The following is a 23,314-nucleotide window of genomic DNA, read 5'->3' on the forward strand; positions in this document are numbered from 1 at the left end:
TACAGGGAGTGAAAGGGTATCCGTGTTCTTTCCCCTTGAGGGATGACTTTCACAGTGGCTGAAGAGGGCATGTGCTTCCACGGAATGTGCCCCAAAACTTGTGTGTTCTCGAATCCTGAATTTATCTTGGGGTGATCTCATACCGCTACACAATAGGTCAGAGGATGCAATAACCTCAGGCCACTGCAACAATTATGAGCCCCAAGGAGAGATATGCAATAGGTTGCAGGCCATACCACCAAAGGCGACCACGTCTGACCATCACGCAAGCACGAGATGTTCAGGATTTGGCGTTCTCGGCCTTTGTGCACAAAAAGACCTCTAAACAGAGACTCGGCAAAGCATAATTTGAGTTTATTCTGATCCGCCCAACTGCTGCCAACTGCAGGTSAGGAACAGAGCAGAGAACTGACTATAAATATTGTGGGTTTGTTATTTCTTTGCCTGTTTGTTTGCTTTTTCAATGCCGCTGTCATTCTTGTCAAGGGTGAATTTCTGTATCTGAGCAGAGAGGAGCTCCTCGTGTTGGGTGAGTGCACGGATGTGTAGGCTTCCATTCAGTCACAGTGAATGTGACTTCCAGAAACATCACACTGAGAAAGGCAGAGGCAGTGCCAAAATTTGTTGCTAATTATTATTGTCTGTGGAGCTCTCAGTTGCGCCGGATGGGGAAGACTGCGTAGTAACAACCGCAAAAATTATTCTGCTTTTCAAAGAACGTCTACAGACATAGACAAGATAGCTCAAAAGCCCCTTTCCATCCATCAGATTCATAGGAATTCCCTACAGTTTACTCCCATGTGTTTTGTCTAAGCTGATTTTTCACTTTTATGCTAAGCATGTCAAAGACCTTGGTCACTCTGGTATCCAAGATCCATTTATAAAATTAAATGGATTCCACTTTTTCTTTCCTCTGCCTTTTGTTTAACAGGCTTTAGCTATAAAAAGGCTTATTTGATACCCAACAGTTTTCTCTTTGTCTCCTGGAGCCCTTAAATACTTCATCACCCCTCTTTTGTCTGTTAATCCCTTATAGTAGATGGTAAAAAGTAAGTAAAATCTTATTTCCATTCACATGAATGGTACCAGTGGCACGGTGCAGAATATATAATGTATAACCCACTCTTCAGTGACTACTCATGGTTATTCCGCTTTCTCAGGAAACTTCTTTTTCTCTTTGAAAGAGTTATTTTCTCCAGTTATTAACTCCAGTTATTTTCTGCTCAGGGGCTCCTGATGTCATTGCTTGTTTAGTAACTCAGAGCAGATCTCTCGTTGAAATAATTGTCCATTCTCTCCTTGAAGCCATGGAAATTCTTCCACATTTGGTGAGGATTTCAGGAGAACAGACATATTAGGGGAGAGGGTTGCTTTGCTATCTAAAAAGACAATTATATGGAACATCCATGCACAGAAATTATCAGATTTTCATAAGATGGCTTTCAATAACTTTTACCATGAAAGTCCCTTATTAATGATTATCCATATTTCCAGCAGTACTTCCCAAGGGAACTAGGATAATCTGGTCTCCATATGAAAATGGGAACACCACACTTTGTGTGATCGCTAAGTAAAAAAGCAGAACTTATCACTTCCAAGGCACATTTTTTATGAGGACAGGCTTTTTTTGTTTACAGTAGTGGTTACCACACTAATGTAACTGGCCACTGATGATTTGTTTATAGAACAAATATACAAGGCAAATCATTAAAGCTTGTGAACAGAAGGAGATAATGCAAAAAAATTTATATATWTTTTTGAAGCAAAATATAAAACAAGTGGAACGAGATTAATTTCACTTAACTTTAGGCATTTAAGCCTGACTCATCACCTGTGACTCCCTTTCAGGCTAGTGAGGAGATAGAGACATCTTGAAATGGCAATTTGTCTGATCTGTTAGATAGACTTAGTTARAGGTGATCTGAATTATCCTCCAGCAGTGCTTCTCTCTCTCCAGTCACTGTTAAGGAAAATAAGAGTCACTTCTGTTGATCCGGAGAATTTGTATTTAGATGAATATAATCTCATCCATAGCGTTCCCTATTTAATTTTCTGGGGCAGTAGCAAAAGGGAGAAACCTCCAATAGACAGAATATTTCAACAGCCTAGACTAGACGGAKGGTGGGAGAGGTCAAAGTGAAAGTCAGCTGTATTATTCTTACCATCAACTGAGGACCAAACTTTAGCACCACGAACAGGCATCCAAAAGGCATGGCACGGTTATCTATAATTATCAGAGTGAACTCGACATATCTGCCTTTTTCTGCCACTAACTTTTGCTCTGATGCAGGGACCAATTACTTTAGTATCCCTTGTGTATCCTATATTATCTCCCTGCTAATGGGCTAATTTTTTTTTAGTTCTTTTRGTACTTTTTGCTAACAAGTAAGCGCAGCAATGATGTGAAGCATACTTCCATTCACTGTTTCAGCCCTGGCACCATATGTAGGAATAACACTGACATATGTGTGTATAAACARCATCACCCAAGAGTTAAAAATAGCTAGGGTTCAGATGGATGCAAAAACGGTGTTATTTTAACATCCATAGGATTAACTAGTTCTGTCTTTAATTAGTTCTGTGTGCAGCAATTTATTTCCAGTGGTATTCTTGACAAAAACATTATTTAAGTTTCACTTCAAATTTTAGTACTAGAATTTTTGTCCATTCCATCCCTGCCCTTGTTAACTAAAATTAGTCCTGTTACCCTCATAGTTAAATAGATGAACTTTTGTTACCTCCCCTCTCTGCCAAAAATAAAYAAATAAATAAWAAAAAMCCCAAGCCCCAGCAAAATCTCAGGCAGSTACTTATTGCATTTAAATAAGCCAGGCTGCTGCACTGAAATATCYGTTGTGTGTAAGACAACAAAACTGCTGCACAGTGTACATAGTCCCGTTGTGTTTTTCTTTCCTGACAGGTCAACTTTTCGACTCTGATTTTCTCTAGTTCTGCCAAAATCACGCCCTTTTTCTACTGGATCCCATTACTGAATCACAGAGCTTTCAGTTCCAGTTCACCTAGCTGAAATAGCTGTAGTTTAATGTTAATCATGCTGTGTATCTACTGTGGGATTTTTTTTAGGAATTATCAGCTCTATTTCTGCTTCCACCTGAATAAGAATTTAAAGGTTTCTGTCACYTTTTACAACTCTGGTTTGCTCGCTCTATAGTTAAATGCTGCTGCAAGGTGAAAGTCTGGTATTTCCCCATGGCTCTTGGCAGATTTTCAGGAATGGGAAAATAGCAGTGAAGCGCTGAACGGGCACGGAGTGATTTGCACGCGAGGCAGACTAAGGCTACGTACTGTCGTGTTTAAGCACCCGTTTCCCTGCAGTTGTCTCTCCCTGTAACCAGGCACATTTTTATCAGAGTCAGCATCTTTGCTCCTGATAGTTACTCCAAGCTGAAAGTCGAATGTCAGTAATCCTGCACGTTTCCAAAGGAAGGTAAGACTGACACATTGGTGCAGACTGATGATTCCCCAGGTCTGCTATCTAGTCTCTATTCGTCACCAGCACGTGATGTCTTATCTGGTCGGTGTTTTTTGATGCCTCTCATTTCTGCGTTATCCTGAGTGCTTCCCAAAATAATTCAATATATTCTTAAAGCTAATTCTCCTACCTCCCTCCATCCACGCAACAGGAGTTGCCAAAAGTGAGTATGGGAGTCTTTCTAGGGAAAGATAGGCAGTGACTACACAGACCAAAAAAGATCTGGCAGGTTTCAAGGGAAAGTGAGACTCCAGTTGCTTGTCAATGAAGTGAGGAGAATGGAGATTTGTACATTCTGGCTCAAATGTTAAATTGCTCSTGAGGATGAGGAGGTCAAAGTACAATCAAAAAAAAAGAAAAAAAACCAACAAATGTTCAGATTGGTTTGGGGCACTCTGAAGGTGAAGTAAAAGAGAGGAAAACAGGCCTGGTAAGACAACACCTTCAAATTACCTCTATTACCGTAGAAGTCTGATTAAAGAGGTGCAGTGRGAGCACAGGCTCTGCTGATCTCTGCTAGTAGCTTTTGCCTGAAAACCACCCCAGCTGCAAAAGAGTGAAGAAAATCATTCACCTGTTCATTCTGCGTGGCGACAGGAGGAAACATGCTGCCCCAAAACACCAGCACTTCCAGGATTTCTGTGCTATGTTCTCCTTTTCTCCCTCTTCACATGAAGCAGGATTTCTCACTCTTAAGTTAACGATGTCTCCACACCCAAAGCCCTCCAACTAAACACAAAAAGATTAACGCAAGAAAAAGACTGTGTTTTGCAGCTGAGCAAAGTTAATGCAGCTTAAACTGCAAACAGAGCTCATTGATGGAGAACGACCTGTGCTATTTTCTTGGCTATTCAGTGCCATCTGTTTAATGTCACTTAGATTTAGATCATGCATTGCTGGCAATTTTAACCTTTTTTCAAGGCAACTAAATGAAGTCATAATCCTTCTGCCACTGATAACCCCATCTTGAGACTCAATCCTGTGCRTTTCATTGTTCTGAAGAAGACGTTTCTGGAGAAGTGCGTTTAGCTTGTCATTGGAGAGTTGCAAATGAACATCCCAAATAGGAAGGATTTTCTTTGGGAAGTCTCATGGCAATGCTTTTAAAAGAAAGATAATAYGGGGAGAAAATGAGTAAACATTTTATGGAGAAAGCATCTTTTTGAGGGCTGTGACCTCAACACATTCACCCTAGAGAAGAAGCAAGTCTTTATTTTTGATTGCTTTTGGTTGGTTCTCCCTCCAGCCTTGCACTGGCATAGTCTTGAAGGAGTTCTTCCTTTAAGCTCACCTTGATCAGAGAATGGGATTGTTTGCTTACATGTTTCTGTCTGTCAGTTTTGGACAAATCTTCATATTTCCTACCTTTTCTTTTCTGTTCTGAAAACACACCGCACACTGCAGCTTCCTTGGAGGACCCTGAGCTAAAGCAACACACGTGAGAATAACCCATACATAAGACAATGAAGAGTATATAAATAGTTAGAACACTGTGGCCAGCATTAATAATCAATGGTCTAAAGAAGGTGGTATAGACAAAGAGTTGGAGGAGGTGAAGCTTTAGGGACCAAAATAATTGGCTAGAGACAAAGCTGGTAAAATGTCAGTGAGTCTTTGGTGAATTACATTAGCTCATAAATTTGTGCTTCAGGTAGCTCCTGGAGGCTCCTATCAGAGCTTATTGGAAGAACTTGTCAGAATCCAATTTTTACACTTCACACAACTTCAAAACAAGGTATTCAGTGCTTCTGTCAACTGCATGAATCAAATAATAAGAACTTACTGGAGGTTGAAAAGCAACTATGGTTTGGATTAATCATTGTCATGTTAAAGAGCTATTTAATGACCTTTGAAGCATACACAGCTCTGCTATACACAGTGTGTCATGAGGGGAGAAGAAATGAGGTCAGTTCATTCATAAATAGAAGATTTTTCCCTTCTTTTTAATCTGATAAGAGAGTACTGCTGAGATTTGATATGTCGCTTGTTATTTARTCAGAGTAGAGCTTTTGATATCATTATCTGATGTTGCACATGTTCAACATCAGATAATTCAAAAATCGTTGAAGCCAATACCAAATCATGAGGTTTGAAGGGTTGAAGGGCTGAAGGGTTGGTGGCATATTATTACCATATAGTCTTGCTACTTCCATAGCAGTACTTGGTTTTAAAGGAATGGGGTAAATTACTTCTTTCCCTTGCCCYCCTTCTGTTCTCATCCATTATGTGTGACTTCCCAAGCCCTGGACATTTCATCTTGTTGTGAAATGGAGCTTCTCACACTTTCCRAAGTCCAGCTAGCACTATTCAGGCCTGAAACACAACATTACCTATCATGTTTTTGCCATAATTCTGCCAGAGCTCCTCAGTTCTGACTTTCAGGTGCAGACTGACACCACTACAGAGCTTTTTTATAGTTCTRCATTGCCTTATTAGTTCTGTTTTTCTTACTTTGCCAAGTACTGCAATACTGATAGGGAATATGCCTTGTTAAGACAAATTTTTACAGCTCAGAATTAGCAATGCATGGGAGTAAATTCTCACTAGCTACATGCTAATTTTCTAGCATGAAGCTGGAAAATGGTTGTGATATCCTKTTATGTAGTGAATCCCATTGGCCTGGCTTACAGAGGCAACAACTSTCTTGGACTCATCAAAATATGCCTGTACTATGGGATTTGGGTTCTTTTTTTCAGTATCATCTCTTTTCTTGATTTAGTTTTGCTTTAGGAGTATTCATGGATCAGTCTGCACTAACCATAAGATACATCTATTTCTTATACTTGAGGTAGCCCCCAAAAGATGTCCATGGACTAATGTCAACATATGCCTGTTAAACTCCTATATTCCCAGTAATCTCCAATAGCTAAATTTTAAGCCATTGACATCAGGGCCAAAAGTCCTCTGAACTTCCAAAGGATCAGGATTTCTATCAAGGTATATTTCTCAAAGGAAAAATAAATTATTTTAGTGAAATTGAATCAAAGATGGTTGCTTGGTCCCACAGATAAAGTTAGGAGAATGCACAGGAGAAATAAATGGCTAAATGAATATGAAGCAATAATGCATGGAGCATATCATCACCCTGCCATCTCATTTTCTTCTGACAGAAGACTCCTGGGTTATTAGGTCCRTCGTAAGGAGTTTTGTTAAAATTGCAGCCTAATTCTAATTCATTTCTAAGCAGCAATGTCCAGTGTGGCTGAATTCAACAGCAGCATTTGTGCTGTGGACAATTGTGCATTAGAGAAATGTCTAAGAAGATTTTTGTAATGAAAAGTGTGTATCATTTACTTCTTTGGAAAATTAGTGGGAAGAACTACTTTAAAAAAGAGTAACTTTAGCTGATGGAAAAGCAGGTTTTATTGTGAGCAAAATCTCATCATCCTACAATGTCTTTGAACAAAGGCTCAGATAAAAGCTTAATCTAGGAGATTCACAATGTCAGTAATGCAATTTTCAGACTAATCTGGTGTCTGATTAGCTTCAGCTTCAAAGAGATGGTATGCACCACTGTTTTGGTATTTTGTTTCTATCTTTTTTACCTCTTCTTTATTCTACCCTGAAAACTCATCATTCAGCAATTAAGCATATAATAATGACTTCCCACCAAAGTCAGGGATTACATCCTCAAGTCCCTTCCTCTTCACTCTGCTTCTAGCATGTCTCTTCTTGGAAACAGTTAGGGGGTACACCCATAAGCCAGATCAAGYCCTAATGTCCTACATAATTGGTCAGTATGTGTCCAAATACAGAATTTAAATCCTAAAATTTTGTATGTAGCTGACATATAACCCTAGAGGAATTTGGGTTCCTATCTCACTTTAAAAGATTCAATTCCAAGTGTGGATATGACTGTATTTAAATTCATATTTCACTATAAAAAAAGGAAAACATGAGAAATGCAACTCAGCTGACCTGTTTTAGACATCTACTTTAGGATGTGAAGAATCAGGTTAAATTTGACTAGGAAGGTAATATAAACTACTCACTGAAATGTGGACATTCAAAGTGTGAAGTCACCTAGGTTTCTACCAGAAAAGTTCCCCAGAAATCAAGTCTGCCCCAAAAGAATTTTTAATATTTTTTTTGAGCTAGGGATTGTAATTTTGTTCTAAATTTGTGCAGTAACTAACACAAGATTGTGTAGTCCGTGACTTGAACTACTAAACTCAGCATTAGTATCCCTACTTCAGCAACCAGTAAAAAATCTTTTTTAAACAAAAAAAACCCAATTTTTTTTCCTATAACTCAAAATAACTCATTTTTACCCTCAACTAAGCCAGAAACATATATTAAATCTGTTGGTTCACTGGCCCAATTTATCTGTATGTAGACTGTTTCTGGAGACCCTCTCTTGTTACACTCAAGACCCAAGTCTGCAGATTTTCTATTTCTAATTTAAATGGCTTTTGTGATGTTGAGCACTTTCCCTGCCTACAAATCGAGATTCATAATGCTCACTAGCTGCACAGCCTGCCAAAAGAAATGACTTGGGTTGGTAGTGGAGTTTGCTTTCATGTCAAGCATATGGTGCCCTTCAGCCCAGTCCTCAGAGAAAAAGCCGGTCCAAGGTTTCAGAATGGGATTGGGCTGCATTCCTCCACTCCCACACACAGGCGGATGTGCRCTTACACATAAACTTGCACGCACACATAGTCCTCATAAGGAGCACTGCCAGCTTTTTTAAGGAAGGCATCTGTTAAATGATTGACTTGAATCAGTCCTTTACAGGTAGATTGCATTTGAGTGGAGCAGTCCTTGATTGCTTGGCTTGAATGACTCTGCACTGAGGAGGACAATGTTAAGAAATGTAGAYAGCCACGTGGCAGCTCTGTGATACTGACACGCTGGACTTCAGAAGAGCGCTGCCAGYAGGTTGAGGGAGGTCATCCTTCCCCTCTACATCTGGAGTGCTGCATCCAGTGCTGGGCTCCCCCATATAAGACAGACCTGGACATACTGGAGCAAGTCCAGCAAGACTTGCCATARAGATGACTGGAGCATCTCTCAGACAGGGAGAGGCCGAGAGAGCTGAGACTGTTTAGTCTGGAGAAGAAAAGGCTCAAGGGGGACCTTATCATTATGTATAAATAGCTGATGGGAAGGTAAAGAAGATGGCAGACTTTTCTCAGTGGTGCTCAATGAAAGGACCAGAGGCAATGAGCACAAACTGAAATACAGCAAATTCTATTTAAACATAAGAAAAAGCTTTTATACTGTGAGTGTGGTCAAACCCTGCAAGAGGTTACCCAGAGAGGTTATGGAGCCTCCATACTTGGAGATATTCAACATCTGACTGAACACARCTCTAGGCTGCTTCCTCTGGTTGACCTTGCTCTGAGCAGAGGGGTTAGACCAGATGACCTCCAGAGGTCCCTTCTCACCTTAACTGCTCTGTGATTCTGTGACTTGCGTAGGCAGTGAACATAATAATTAATTTACACCTATAGAAATGCTCCTTTCTTTTCATGTAGTTATCTTTTCACTCTTTTTATAGCCTTCCTTCTTTGAAGAAAGGTTGGGCAAGTGTTAAGARTGAACAGGAAAGTGGGGGTGGTTGCAAAGTGTTTGGAAGGGTTATATGATTACTGGTGTTCATCTGCTTTCCAGATCYTTTTCACTTGTCTGAGTAACTCTAGCAAATCCTTTCGTAATATTAGTAGGATTCGTACTACTAAATTTATACAACCAAATGTAGGTGCCCACAGTGTACATTTCTGCATCAGAGAAAGTCATCCTGAATATCTCTTTGTAGTTAATGCAGAACTCGTCAATACAGTCAGTGAAATTTAGGTCATTYTAAAGTTGATGTCTTTATTCAAATGACCCCCACCCTAAAAAAACATTGACTGTATTGATTATATCTGTAATTGCTGTTGCTGGAGCCTGGACAGATACTCAGGTGAACATATTTACACCTTAAATTGGCTGAGATGAATGCCATCTCCAGAAGGGAACCCTTTCTCACTAAAGAAGATGATGTTTGTATTAGCTGTTTGCAGTGTTTATGTGAATGCAAGGCAGGAGCTGTCTTCTATGCTTTAGACGTATGGCACAGCACAGAATGGATGTCTGATTTCAGAAGATCATCTAAATAATACCACATTATGAACAATGTTCATAATTGACATTAATAACACTATGCGTATGGTTTTGCATTTTATTTGCTTGGGGGAAGTCTAATCTCTGTTCTATTTTAACATCTTGTTGGTTTATGGCTTACAGTAAAGCATATTTAAAATAAAATAAGATAAAAAATTTCTAAGGTTTTCAGCAGTAGATGACCAAAAATTTAGTTGTGATCATTTATTTGCTTCCTAATAATAACAGACAATTTCTCCACCCCTATCCTTTCCCTTGATTACAACCAGGAGCAGATTTTCTGCCATAGCATAAATACAGACAATATTAGTAAAGAAGAACAGGTAAAATAAATGCAAACACTACAAAAGCCTGCTTATGTTTTCCATGTTGATGCTTACTACAAATATCTAGGCCTGGTTGACAGGTCATTGAGGGCAAAAATACAATTTGTCTAGCCTTGGAAGACTACTGTGCTGACATGATCTTAGAGGTCATCATAGTAGGCTTCTCTTATAAAAATTGGAGAGAAACGTACACTTTCATAAAAAACCCCACCTTACTTCTTATTTTCCATTAACTGCCTACATTATRCAGTGTAAATGTTTTATATTGTAGAGATGTACACATGGTAAGGTGAATATTTCCTATTAAGTTAAAATGCATACTGGCTTCATTGTATGGAAAAAAATAAAGAGTAGACCAATATTTCTTAGATATTGTGAAGTGAATCAATACCACACTATAGCTTCTATACTTAGAGCGCCATGCAGGAAAACACTTTTCTGAAAACTAGACTCATCATCCTCCGATACGGGAGCTGCTAGCATTGAAGAAAATACAAAATCCACTCATTTTCTTGTTACATTAGGCTATACTCAATGTTTTCTTATAAATTTGCTTTATCTCTACCCTCAGCCTCCCCACTCCTACTTCTGCAATTACTTTAGACTAGAATCAGCAAAATAACGCTTTTCTGAGATTGCGTCTACTTGATTGTTGATTATGCGTTTTGGGACCATCTTGAGTAGCCATCCTTGCATCAGCAAGAACTTTGTATCAGCAAATCTCTGGGAATCCCATGAATACTTATCAGTTGTTTTTGCTTTTGCAGAGCCCCTGATCACCCCAGGAAGTGGAATGGATTCTCAAGGCATTTCACATTCAGGCCCTACATCAACGTCTGCTTTACTGATTATGTTGCATCAAAACTGCTATAACCAATAAACACTGTAACTGTATGAAAGACAAGCTAAGTTTTATACCATGTATTAGTATAATTGTGAATAAGTTTTCCCTGTTATTTGCTTCATTGGAGACATAACCTGTGTTTGACCTTGTATTATGGATTTTAATTGTATCCTCTGTCTGGCAAATGGGGTTTTTTTTTGCCTTCAAACTTGATATTTAGTGTGCTGTAAGATCTGTAGCTGTTAATTCATCTTTCTTGTTTGTGTTTTTAACATGATTTCTACTTTTGTTCATTTTAAACCATGCAAGTCAATTTGTTTTGTTTAATTCTTTTCGGCTGTTTTGGGGGAAGTTTTAAACATCATCTAGCTCAGATTCTTATACTGTGCACTGCTGCTTTAAAATTTGCTCTGCCAGATCAGAATTAAGCCATTTCATAATTACATATGCCATCTGCAAACAGATCAGTTAGGTGCTTAGATGATCATGGGATCATGCTCAGAATAACACATTTATTTGTGAGAAACAGTAGTGAAAAAGCAGGACAAATGAACATTAAGACATACTATTTCTTTTTTTTTTTTCAAAAAGTAAAAGATCTTTAATCTGCTTAAAAAATCAGGCAAAGCATGTCATAAAAAAATATTGATTTTTTAATTTGATTCCATTCCATACATTTCAATGAATCCGGCCCTTGGGATTTTGTTCCATTTCCCCCCACAATATTTTCTGCTGAAAACATGATTGAAAATGCCATTTAAATCCATTTTTAAATGTGTCATGTACTCTAAATTCAGTTTTCCTCCAGTAAATAAAACATTTCAAAAATGGTTTTAATTAAAATGTCATAGGAAGTATTGAAGAGAATTTCACAAAGTGCTATGTTGTCGATTCTTCATAGAAAGTTCCATTTTTTGGCCAAAATATGTCTCACTAGAAAAAAAAAACACCAAAAAACAAAACAGCAACTAGCTCTATATGATATGTAATGTTGGTTGCCATGAAGGTTTAGAAAAGACTAAAAATATTAAACTAGATTTTCACCTGCTGCACTGATTTCTGTTACACTCTTTCTTTTCAGAAAGCCGACAGTCTTTAGTCAGTAAAGTTTGAGCACAGAAAATACCTAGAGAAATCTTTCAGGTGCTTTTGACCCCGTTCAGGGTCAAAACTGCAAAGCTTCATAAATCAACGCAGTTATTTCGGGTGAAGAAACAAAAGTCAGATCTTCCGGTGGCTTATTTCTAAATATAGTAGGTAAAGTCTATGCAACTAGATCATCATAGATAATATGCAATAGCTGCTATTAAAGAAAGGTAATTAATGGAATGATAGTCTTTTTCCAAGTAAATTTAGTATTGGTGGGCCATTACCAATAATGATACCTACTGCTTTACCTTGCTGCAGAGAGTTTACTTCTGGTACTGAAACAGAGCGCTACACTTATTGCCAGCACAAACTGCAGGCTGCCTCTATCAGCAAATCTGGCAAATCCTCTAGTGATGAAAATGATTTCCATCTAGTCGGTAAGTGCTGAAACGAACCCAGCTCATAGCTGATTGCAAGCAAATGTTTTTGAGAGCCTTGGGCGGCATGTGAACAAGGGATCCAGAACAAACAACCCTTGCCCATTCACTAATCCCATTTGTTAGGAGCTCAGTGATTACCTCATTAGTAGGATGTGGTGCGGAGAGAGACTGAGGGAGCTCTGAGGGAGCCAGCTCACTCAGCAGATGCGTTTGATGCCAATGGCCCAGGTGAAGCCCTTCTCTACTGAGGCTACAGAGGTTGCCTGGCTTAGAACCAGTGTGAAATCTCCAAGTGGTAATATGGACATCCTCTCCCCATTGTGTATTATAGACCTGATTATAATGACAAACACTATTAAAAAAAAAAAAAAAAAAGGAAAATCCATTAGGTTGCTATAAAACAGTATGTTCGTGCTGAAAATATGTTTTCTGTTGCTTCACTCACTTCTGCCTTCTTCCTCCCAGCAAATGAATCCAACAATGCCATTAAACACTTGTTTATGCTACTGATGCTTCTGTCCATTTGGATGAAAATACTGAGTGTGCACACTGGCATAGTTGTTTCTTCTTTACAATATGACAGAGTCACTGAGTCCAAGGCCTTCCAACAAGAGACAACTCAATCTGGAAAGCTCCCACAAGACAGCATCGTGGGGAGGAATATGAGAACAGGATGTGACAGGAGAGAATCCTAATGAAACCATCAATGGGTCGAGGATCTTTTTGACCTTTTGTCTCCTTTTACAACATATGTTGGAACTTAGGTATTTGTATATGGGCTACATAAATCTACTATGCTGGGGAGATGGCTGCTTAAGCTAACAAGAAGGAAGTCCTGAGAAGCAGCATAAGTCATCATCCTTGCACTGTAGGATGTAAGAACAGCAGTACTGATTCAGCTCAAGGGTCCATCTCTTCTGGTATTTGGCCCCTGGCACTGGCCATAAATGAGCACCTAGGGGACAGAAAAAAAGCACCTATGAACCTTCCTCCCTAATAATCTTTCAGCCTCCAACTGTTTTTCCTGATGCTGATGTGGCTTGTCTATTTAGCCTCACTAAATGGATTTCTTTTCTAAATTCTTGGCCAGTATTCCATGGAAGCCATGAAAACTTTCCACACCAACAAAGTTCTTTGTAAAGGAGTCTTACTCCTTTGCAGAAGATCTACTACCTACAGAGCAAGAAAAAAATATATATATTTTTTGGTTTGAACATGGCTCCTACTGCTGTTGTTTGATGTCCCTTTTTTTTCCTTCTATGGAAAAAGATGTTTCACAATCTATCCCAATACACCCTTTCCATTCAATCATGATTTTGCAGATCTCTATCATATATCCCCTAAACTGTCTCTTTTCCAGGCTGAACAGTCCCAGCTGACTTAGCCTTTCCTTGTACAGAGGAATCTGTACAAGGAACCTTTTCTCTGAGCCTTTTCTGATTCAAATGTATCCTAATACAGCCTAATATAACTGGGACTCACATCCAAATTTTAGGGACAACTTTCCAGGTCACCCATCTCCTCAGTTAGGCTTTACAAAGCATGCATGCTCAGATAGACGATTTATTAAAAATTCCAAGATATGGTAAACTTTCAGAGTGCATGTGCTGAACACCAAGCTGTCTCGGTGGAGAATGAAACAATTCCAGCCCCTCTTTCTCAAGATTTTCATGGAATGCTTATATAGCCATTGGATTGTAAATGGGGGAGGAAAAGTGGAGAAAAAAAGAGGAAAGTGAGAGAGAGAGAGAAAAAAAAAGCAAATGTATAGTATACTTAGATAACTTGCCCTGTCTGTATGACTTACTCTTTCTGTCAATTATGGAGGGATACTAAACAATAACTTTAGACTATATGCCTAACTTTTAGACAGCTATAGCTAGGTGAAAGGAGCCCAGTCTCTAATTTAAGTTGTTTTATACTAGCAAGGCATCTATTATCCTCTGTGCGTAATGGGTTTTGATCCAAAGCCAACTGAAGTTATTGAAAATATCAGATGCTGCATTTTGCTGTTCACCAATTCTGATGACTTCTTAAGCAGCGTCAGTGAAAACAGAATGGAAATGGCAGTGATTGGCACATTTCTACACTTTAGCACTTCATGCTTCTAAAAACATATGGAGTGAAAGTGAAGAACGATGGGGCAGGTCAACAGATCACTCTCTAACTACTTATTAATCTACAGTTCTGTCGGTCTAAGGGGCCTCGAGACACTGAAAATGGCTGCAATTCATCCATTTAGTGTAAGTGCATTAACCCACATAATGAGGTGCAGCCTCTTCCAAAGCAGCAGCCCAGAGCATATTAATGATCACTCACATGGATTCTGAACTATGTTTCTGGTGTGTTCATTCATCACAGGCTTCCCAACTGTGGAACTGCATTGAACCTAATTAGACCACAAAGAAATACGGTTATAATTGGTCCAGGGCAGCTTAGTAAAGTATAATAGGGTAGTTTAATTGGAATCTTCTTTGTATTAATGATTTAAGAATTTATGATTTGCTTTGGACAGTGGACCAACTCAGCCTTACCTTGCCATGGAAAGCAAATGAATAATACATATGATGATGAGTGGTAATTTGGTTGATGATTATGTGCAGCAGTGGCAGAAAATGATGAGCTTCACAGTAAAAGTCATGAATTCTTGATCCTTAGATGCTGCTAGAAACTGGAAGGTCTGTGTTAAGTTTATTAGATGACATTTAGGAAAGATGCTAGGTCATTGCTGTTTGTAACCTGTAGTCCAGTGAACTAAAGGTACAGCCAGTGCCAAAATCCATATTTATCTTAGCTAGCAACTATGGGGATGTGTATAAAAGCAAATAGAGACCTATTACCCAAGTGAATGTGTCAGGCTTTTTGGTTGATATAAACAGGGAAAAGAAGCCCCTATGGTGAAGCTGTGGAAAATGTGTGGGAAACTGAATATTTAAAAGATCTACTCTGCTAATTTATTAGAGATTTGTGTGTGTGAGAGAGAGACACTTCTGTAAAAGCTAATGAATCCTCAAAGCACCATTCTTTGACTCATGAAGTGGAATTGGTTAAGAACTAGAAATAGACCTTAGTGGAAACGGATAWCTTTGACTATACGGTGTCAGGACACAACTATTTCAGCTAGAAAGTTGATGCTGGACGAAAATTAAGTCCATGGAGGGTTAGATGTCAGAGCACAGTAAGAACCAGGGAAAAAACATTAAAGAAGTCTGCTGAGGTTACACGCATCGTGGATACATTGGTCTTGTCTCCAGACTTCTCAGAATGTACAAAGTAAAGCATAAAAATAATTGGTGTTTTCAGAGCTGTGGGGAGCGTGACTTCTTAAAATATGTTAGGAACATGCATCAATCTAATGCACAGACAAGGGAGAGAAAGTGAGAGGGAAAGGGAAAGAAGGAGAGAAATTCATACATGTGTTATTGTAAATTCAGGTGTTCAAGGCTATAAACATGACCACAGCTAACTGGTAGCTTTTACAAGGTCTATGCTGTAGACACTCATGTTTACAGAAGCCCAGTGAACCACAAAACTGAAATGATAGATTAGGGCAGATTAAAGGGAGATTGATGCATGCATACCTTTGTACATATCTAGGTACACCTTACTGCTTCTGTAAATGCTTAAATCCCATGTTTATTCACACGGAGATCCTCAGATTCCCTGCTCCTGATCCCACAGTCAGCTACCTTGCCATGGTGCTGCACTTTCTCCTATCATCTCTGACAATCAAGAGCTCTAATTTATTGTAGTTTTAAGGAATGCTTTCAGTCAAGTTATTTAATGACTGTGGGTGACTCCCATCTGTTTCAGAAGTGATTTCCCGACACACATCGGGGAAGACAGAAGAAGACGTTGAGCAAAACCAGAGGTGGGTAAGCAAGACAAATGTTCTCAGAGATGTCATCCATCCTTACAGTCGTCTTCTGAAAAATGAAGCTTCCAAGTAAAAGGTGAAATCAGAGGGACTGTTAGACTCCCTTGTTGATGATCTGAAGTTTCACGTCCCAGTCCTGCCTCCATCTCCTGTCTGGACATAGGAAGGTCTCTTTGTTTCACTGTACCCCAGCATATCAGCCTTCCAGATGGTGCAACCATCATGTGGCGATGAGGGGCTTTTAGGCCAGGCTATGCAGAATGACTGGTGTGATTAAGACTCTAATTATTTATATGGTGATGCACAATACAGACCCAACACATCTACCTGAGTCACCCTTTCCCTTTCTGATAGGTTGCTGCTTGAAAACATCTGAAAGTGATCAGTTGGCTAGTCTAAACAGCAAGCTTTATGCTTAGAGAACATGCATTTCCAGCTTTTTGTCTGTGGCAGTAGAATCATTAAAATCTATATTGGCAGTCCTGCTTGTTCTCTCCTAGAGATGAAAACAACTGTTGTGTTTTTGTGTTTTTTTGCTTGTTTGGTTTTTTTTTTCCCCTGAAGAGTTTTGTAGGATTAAAATAGCTTGATGGAGTTTAGAATTAAAATAGCCTGATGGAGCTTATGGGTGTGAGAGTTTTCTACCATCACCGCCATGCCACCCAAATGCTGGACTTTCTCTCACCTAACTTTTCTTAGGGTTTAAAGCAATCTTGTCTCCAAGCACCTCCAGCGAGGGAGCCTCCACCAGGTCCCTGAGGAAATTGTTCCACACCCCAGTTAGAATCACTTTTAGAAATCATTTCCCTGAATTTTCAATTTCCATATTGAAACTTCTGCCTGGTTGCTTTGATATCTTTGACAACCTAAAGTAATCTCTCCCCACTCAGGAATAATATCAATATAGTATGCTATAGTGAATAATGCCTGTGCTGGGACTCTCTTTTTTTTCATAGAAAAGAACCACAAAGTTCTTCACAGGCCAAGAAGGAGACATCATTTCTCTTCTTTCTTCATAGACTTTGTAGAGATGAATTAAAGATTCTGTAACGGACATATGATGGATAAACCTTGGTCTTATATGAGAAATTACAGCCCTAGGAGGTAGAGATGTGTATTAAGCCTAAAAAAGTGGGCAGAGTCATGTGCAAAGCCATCAGAAAGGGGGCATGAGAGATTTCTGAGAAGAAAAAGATGCACACGTGAGAGAACATGGAAAAAATTTGCCCAAGTGAAGACCTGAGGGTAACCTGGTATGGTGCATGCATAAGACACCTACTTTTTTTAAAGGAGGTACAGAATACCCACCCTCCTTATCACTTAGGTAAGACTGTAATAAAGGCATGCCTCAGACAATATTTACTTGTTCCTGCTCTCACCAGCCCCTTGAACAGTGTCACTTCTTCTGCTCTGTGGTCCAGGATCCTTTGTGGAGGGCACCTCCTTCCCAGAAGCAGAGCACCTCAGTTTGAGTGTTTCTACCCCTACCAGCCTTAAATGAATAGACATCTTGAAGGACCAAATAGCCAAGACATAGTCTGCAAGCACACTGGAGAGTAAGAGTAGGAACAGGGCCTTGAAATTTCATTAGGGGAGCTGAGGGAGGGGAGGTAGGCTTGGTCCTTGCATGTTGCCTTGTCCAGCTGACAGAGGCTGAAGAGAATGCACAGATGTGAGTTCATGCTTGGTGTTTGCTGTGAAAAGAAGCCCAGTAAAAAGCAGGAGTGACTACTGCAATCATCCAACTGCACTGCTAAATCCCTAGTAGCCAACTTGCTGCCACAATAGATAAAGAAACAAAAAAGGACCTCATCGCATTTTGATGTACTAGGCAGCTTTTGTAATGCCTGACAGACAGGGAGTCAGCAAAATACAGAAGCATGCAGTGGAGACCAGCACTTCTGAGAGCAGCAGGTAGGAAAACATCCAACACATCTGTGATTACTCTGTCCTCCTTCTTTTCTTTCCTTGCTTTATGCCTCTGCTGAGGTGTTTCTGGCATGATCAGCAGCAACCTTCGGTTCTGGAAAGCCTGTGCTGTGATCCTCTAGTCCTGCACATTCAGGCACAGAACTCAGTAATTCTTCAATCTGCAAGAGGGATTTAGAGCTTGTTCACTTCACAAGTAAGTTGAATTAGCTGCCGAGCCTGGATTTGCCTCATCTAACTTAAGGCATCTAAATAAGGAGCATAGCCACTTCCAGCTCCCTTTATAGTCAGTGAAAAGAGATCTTGGGACGGGATGAACTACTGTCTGGAGATGCTTATGTTTCCCAAGGGTTGCAGTAATCAAAATTTAGAGTCTTGGGGGGTGAGTCTAGGCTGTGTTTCCCTCTTTCAACAAAAAAACTCTCCCTGGTGGGTTATAATGTTTCATCAGTGCTGTTTCTTCCCACTTCTCCAAATCACATATTGATCCTTCCTAAGCTTTTAAGTGTTACTAACCTCCTGAGCCTGCATCTTTGTTTGGCATAAGACCATATAAAATACTCCGCAGAACTAGCTGAGCTGGACAGAAGAAGGCAATCTTTGTAAGTACTTCCAGGTTCTTGCAATATTTTCAGTTTCATATTTTCATATTTTCATATTTTACTTTCAGCAGAAAAGGCCAGCACAGTGCAAAGACTGAAGAAAAGTCCGTCTCTGTTTTTTAAGGAGATTAGATGCTTCCTAAATGGCTTTTTACTTTATTGTTATTTGGGGCACTTTTTTATGAAGAGCTTTGCAGCAGACAGCCTCAGACAAATGACTTTTACTGGGTATGGTCACAAAACTCTAGTAGTGCATGGTATGAAAGGAATTATAGGGAATGGAGGAGAAGACGGACTAGCTATGTGGAGATAGCTGAACTTTCATGCATGAAGAGCATTTAGAGGTTATGAACGTCTGGTAAAGACAGACAACTTTATTTTTCTCCACATGTGTAACCAGGTAGACTGGAGCTCTTTGTCGAAGTTGCTGTTAATTCTTCTGTTAATGTGACTGGATCTTCCAAAGCCAACTGGGTTTTGGAGAGGTGAGCAGGGCCAAGTTTGGCCCCATATGAATTGAAGTAGGTTCCTGATCCTTGGTCCTACCAAGAAGTGAAAGCGAATATCACCAGCTAACCAGTGCTTTAAAATATAAGTGAGATGTACCCTATTCTTCTGCCAGTCAAAAAACACTCTTCCAAGATCAATGACACCTATGCAGTGCCACAGACTAAAAGTTTTCCCCAAGTTTTCTCTTCTTATACAAGACACTGCAGAACAACTGGGTTGAAAGGAAGGTTCACTTTGCATTTGGCAGCTTCCTATTCGAGGTAAATGCTTTTGCCGTTACACTAACAACATAATTCATCCAGCCTGGGAGACATCAGTTTGCCCTCTTCTAAAGGGCAAGAAGAGGACAGTTTTCAAAGACTGAAGAAGGACAGATGAGCAGTCATGCGCTGACGAGCTAACCTGCGCCTCACCTCACCTTCTGCAGTATGGTGTTATTCTCTGCGGCTGGTGAATCATTGGCTCTAAACTAGTTTGATTTTGCCTGATTCACTGCTGAGCAATGTGACATTTTTTCTTTCTTTCTTTTCCCCCAAATTTACTAATGCTGGGAAATAAAATGTTTGTAACTGAATCTACAAGTGCGTTGTTCTGTGAGTAATGATGAAAAGTAGCAGTGATGTGGCCCCAAAAGGCAAAATACCTGACTGACACCTCCTGGGATCTGCACTTCCATTTCCAGCCCTCAGAGGCACCATATGTGTGTGTATGAGCATGTGTGATACCAGGGAAAGGATCCAGAATCAGTGCCAGRCCTCCAAGAAATGCAGATAAAACTGTGTGTTAGCAGTGATAGCAGAGCAGGAAAGGARGGAGAAGATAAGAGCTTCAGAAGACAGTCCAATGAGGTTTGGGGTGAGGAGACAGTTTGGAAAGGTTTGAGAAAGCATCTGTTTGGAAAACRGTATTTAGTGGCCTCCTTTTCTCCCTTTCTCCACACTATCCAAAACACTGAAACTTTTTCTCTCCCCAAGTCCCTCCCATGGATTTCCCCCAAGCTTGTGATAGTTTAATTAGTGATTTGATCTGTCCAGCCAAAAGCACAGACGCTCATTTTGAAAGTGAAGCTTTGTCCTTAAGCGCAGCCAAGAGAGGCAATCCTGGCACTGTCTTCTGATCCCATTAATTCTTGACTTGGTCAGGAGTAAAGGCTTGCTATTGACTTATGGATTATTTGGTTTGGACTCAGGCTGTATTGATACTAATGGACTCAGAGATTTTGTTCAATCTCCCAATAAACCTCTTCATAATTAAAAGGCCAAGACATGTTAGAGAAGAGATGAGAAATACACTGTTCTCCTGCTCTCATGCTCCCATGTATTGTTAAGCATAGTTCTCCACAGAGAACTGGAATACTTCTTAAATTTTTGCCCCCTGTGCTAAGTGGTGACATTATGAGATATAGTCTGTCTCCCAGGATCCAAAGCCCCTGCAGTTAATAATAAAGTTCCTCTTGGTTTTAGCAGTCTTTGATTCATATTCACTTGGCYGTGCTCCCCATTCTTACTTCTTACCACATGGAAACCTGCACATTCCTCTCCAGAAAATTAGTTCGCTCTGTAAAACCTCTTGAGATATGGCAGGCACTAAACTCGAGACCTGGAGCTAAGATTAGAAAAGCAARATGGTAATCAGAACAATAAAATTTCTCAGGTCACTAGTCAGAAAAAACATTTCCATACACTTTTGAAGAGCTAATGTTCCCCAACCACAAACCAATTATAAGTTACATTGAGGTGGGAGGCTGGAAGTGGGAGAACTGTCTCTTATTGGTCTCTGTCATAGCAAGGAAGTAAAGTATAAATACATAAAACAAGGGGTACTGTCCTGAGCAAGGCAAGAGGTCTGAAGGGATGATTGCAGACRAGCTAAAACCCAGGAGTGGGTCATGAGAACAGGAGAAAGAGAGGCCACTTGGTTTGGTAGGCCACAAAAGTCTCAGTAGTGTTGGTCAAAGTCTTCTAGTGCTTCTTCCTTGACCATACCATATGCAGAAGTATTGCTTGTGTATTATGAAGACATAATTTGGCCTCTAAACTCCATTATTGGCTTAACTTCACTGTTTCTGCATCATGTGTAACCAAGATTGTGCTACAGCAGTTTTATAAACTGAAGTTTTGTAAATAACACTTCTCTTTCTCCTAGTAATTTTTTCCCCTTTACTTTTAATGGACATTTCTAGAATCCATAAGATGAGACCTACCAGAAAACTAAGCACAACTGTTAGAGTTCCTGTCAATTTTGGCGCTTAACAAATCTTGACAACTGAGCTTCAAAGAGGGAAAATCAGAAAAGAAAGATGTTACATGGTTCRGATGTTAGAGGCAGAACTCTACAGGATAAATTGACCCCAGAAGAGCAAGGATCAGAAATCTGGGGAGGGAGAGATGTGAGTGAGAAGTGAAATGGGACAGGAAGGCTCTTACAGTTCATGAGAAAACTGTGATGTATCCCGCTATGAAAATATTATGCCTCTTTTCCYGCGCTTTGGCCAGTTAAATCTGCTGGTTTGAGTATGCAGTGCAGACTGCAGGATCCAAAATGACACACCTCCTCCACTGCAAGTGGGTTTGCTGCGACTTGCAGCCTCTGATGTTGTGGGCACTGTAACACAGAGACTGGACTTGTTTTCTTTCCTCTCTGTAGGCTTTCTGAGGGCCTGACAAGAGGGCACTCGCTGACACTCTGTTTTCATCACACCAAAAACTGCACATGCTTATTTCCTGCTCAACTTAGAGCTTTTCTTAAAAAAACAAACAAGCACACAAACAAAAAATTAATCCTGATTTTACACTCTCCAGAAGTGGCCAGTTCAACTTGGTAAATTCTTTCAAAGGTTAATTATCTTCACTTAAACAAATAAACAAACTAACTTTATTTCTACTGAAAGTTGGCTTTCTTTAACTTGCCAATATTCTACCTAGTCCGGTGATGACTTTCTTGTCACATTTCTTTTCCTGAAAGAGTGCAGACAAGTGATAAAATCTTTCACAAGGTGGACTGAATTCTTCTTCATAAGCCCTGGTTTCCAACCATGGAGCATTAAGGGCACTTTTTCCTAGATCAAAAAGATAAATCAAAGGTGTGAGTGATAACTAGGAACCACAAAAGGATACGGAGGGGAAAGAAGGAGTTTGAAGAGTCACGTGTTGTAATCCAGACACTGCAATGCMCTGCTCTCAATCTCCTTCTATTTATGGGTGCTTTTTTGGTGGAAAGAAAATTGATCAGCTATGTTTGCAATGGCATGGGACATTGTCCAGGGGTGCAAAATTGATGTTTTCCCCTTCTTTTGTCACAGAAACATCAGATTGTTTCTCACAAGGCAAGACGTACTGTTTCCATTTTGTTGCCATAGGTTAACACTGCACTTTCACCTATATCTATAGGTCCCAATTAAGGCAAGCACTTAGGCTCAGAGTCACCATATCTATGTAGGATGCCTTTCTTAGAGGTTTAGTTGTCATGGGAACCCTCTTTAGTCAATGGAGAGATGTTGGCAGCTCCTGAGGGCAGCTGGTGGGGGAAGAATTGTCCTCTGAAGAGATGTTTCCTCTATCAACCACATGGTGTGCCTAGGACAAAGCTCCTGATTATATTTATGCTTAAACGATTTGGCATTTCTGGTACACAGAAACTTTTTWAGAAGTTAGAGTGTGCTTGGGATGGGAAYSTCAAAAGATATAGAGGAAGTCCCAWATGAACATAAARACAAGAGCTTAAGATAAAGCATAAGAAAAAAACACACTGRGACMTAAAGAKCYCCATCTAGYATMCTSTCTCCACTAGTGCCCACCAGTGCCTATCTGTGGAAGATTATAAGAGAAGCTATGACTCCCCAGAGTACTATCCAAGCCTCCAGTGACTTCTTGGGCTGGAGGGACTGYATTTGTGTAGGGATGGACTTGTAAAGACGGACATTTCTTTCATTAATTTTGTCCAGTGGCTATCTCCTTGACAAAGGCATCCTAATGATTTTCTTGGTTATCCTTGTTTGTATGTGTTTAAATGGTGTTCCAGATGGAGTCTGGATGGTGCACATGGTGGACTGCTGTGACTTAGCATGCTTTTGGGGGGACTAAATTTACAAGAAAGCTAG

At 39.9% G+C, this 23,314-nt stretch overlaps 1 protein-coding gene across 1 annotated transcript in view; it reads left to right on the plus strand.

Annotated features, from left to right (window-relative positions):
• Window positions 1-11,002, plus strand: part of TSNARE1 (t-SNARE domain containing 1) — a 436,739-nt gene extending 425,737 nt beyond the window's left edge. Inside the window, exon 14 of the mRNA XM_026069584.1 lies at window positions 10,692-11,002. The gene's annotated coding sequence lies outside the window, so the exon portion shown is untranslated. The remainder of the gene's footprint in view (window positions 1-10,691) is intronic.
• The last annotated feature ends 12,312 nt before the right edge of the window (window positions 11,003-23,314 follow it).

The sequence above is a fragment of the Apteryx rowi genome, unplaced genomic scaffold (genome assembly GCF_003343035.1).
Source record: "Apteryx rowi isolate R43461 unplaced genomic scaffold, aptRow1 scaffold_106, whole genome shotgun sequence".
Taxonomy (NCBI): domain Eukaryota; kingdom Metazoa; phylum Chordata; class Aves; order Apterygiformes; family Apterygidae; genus Apteryx; species Apteryx rowi.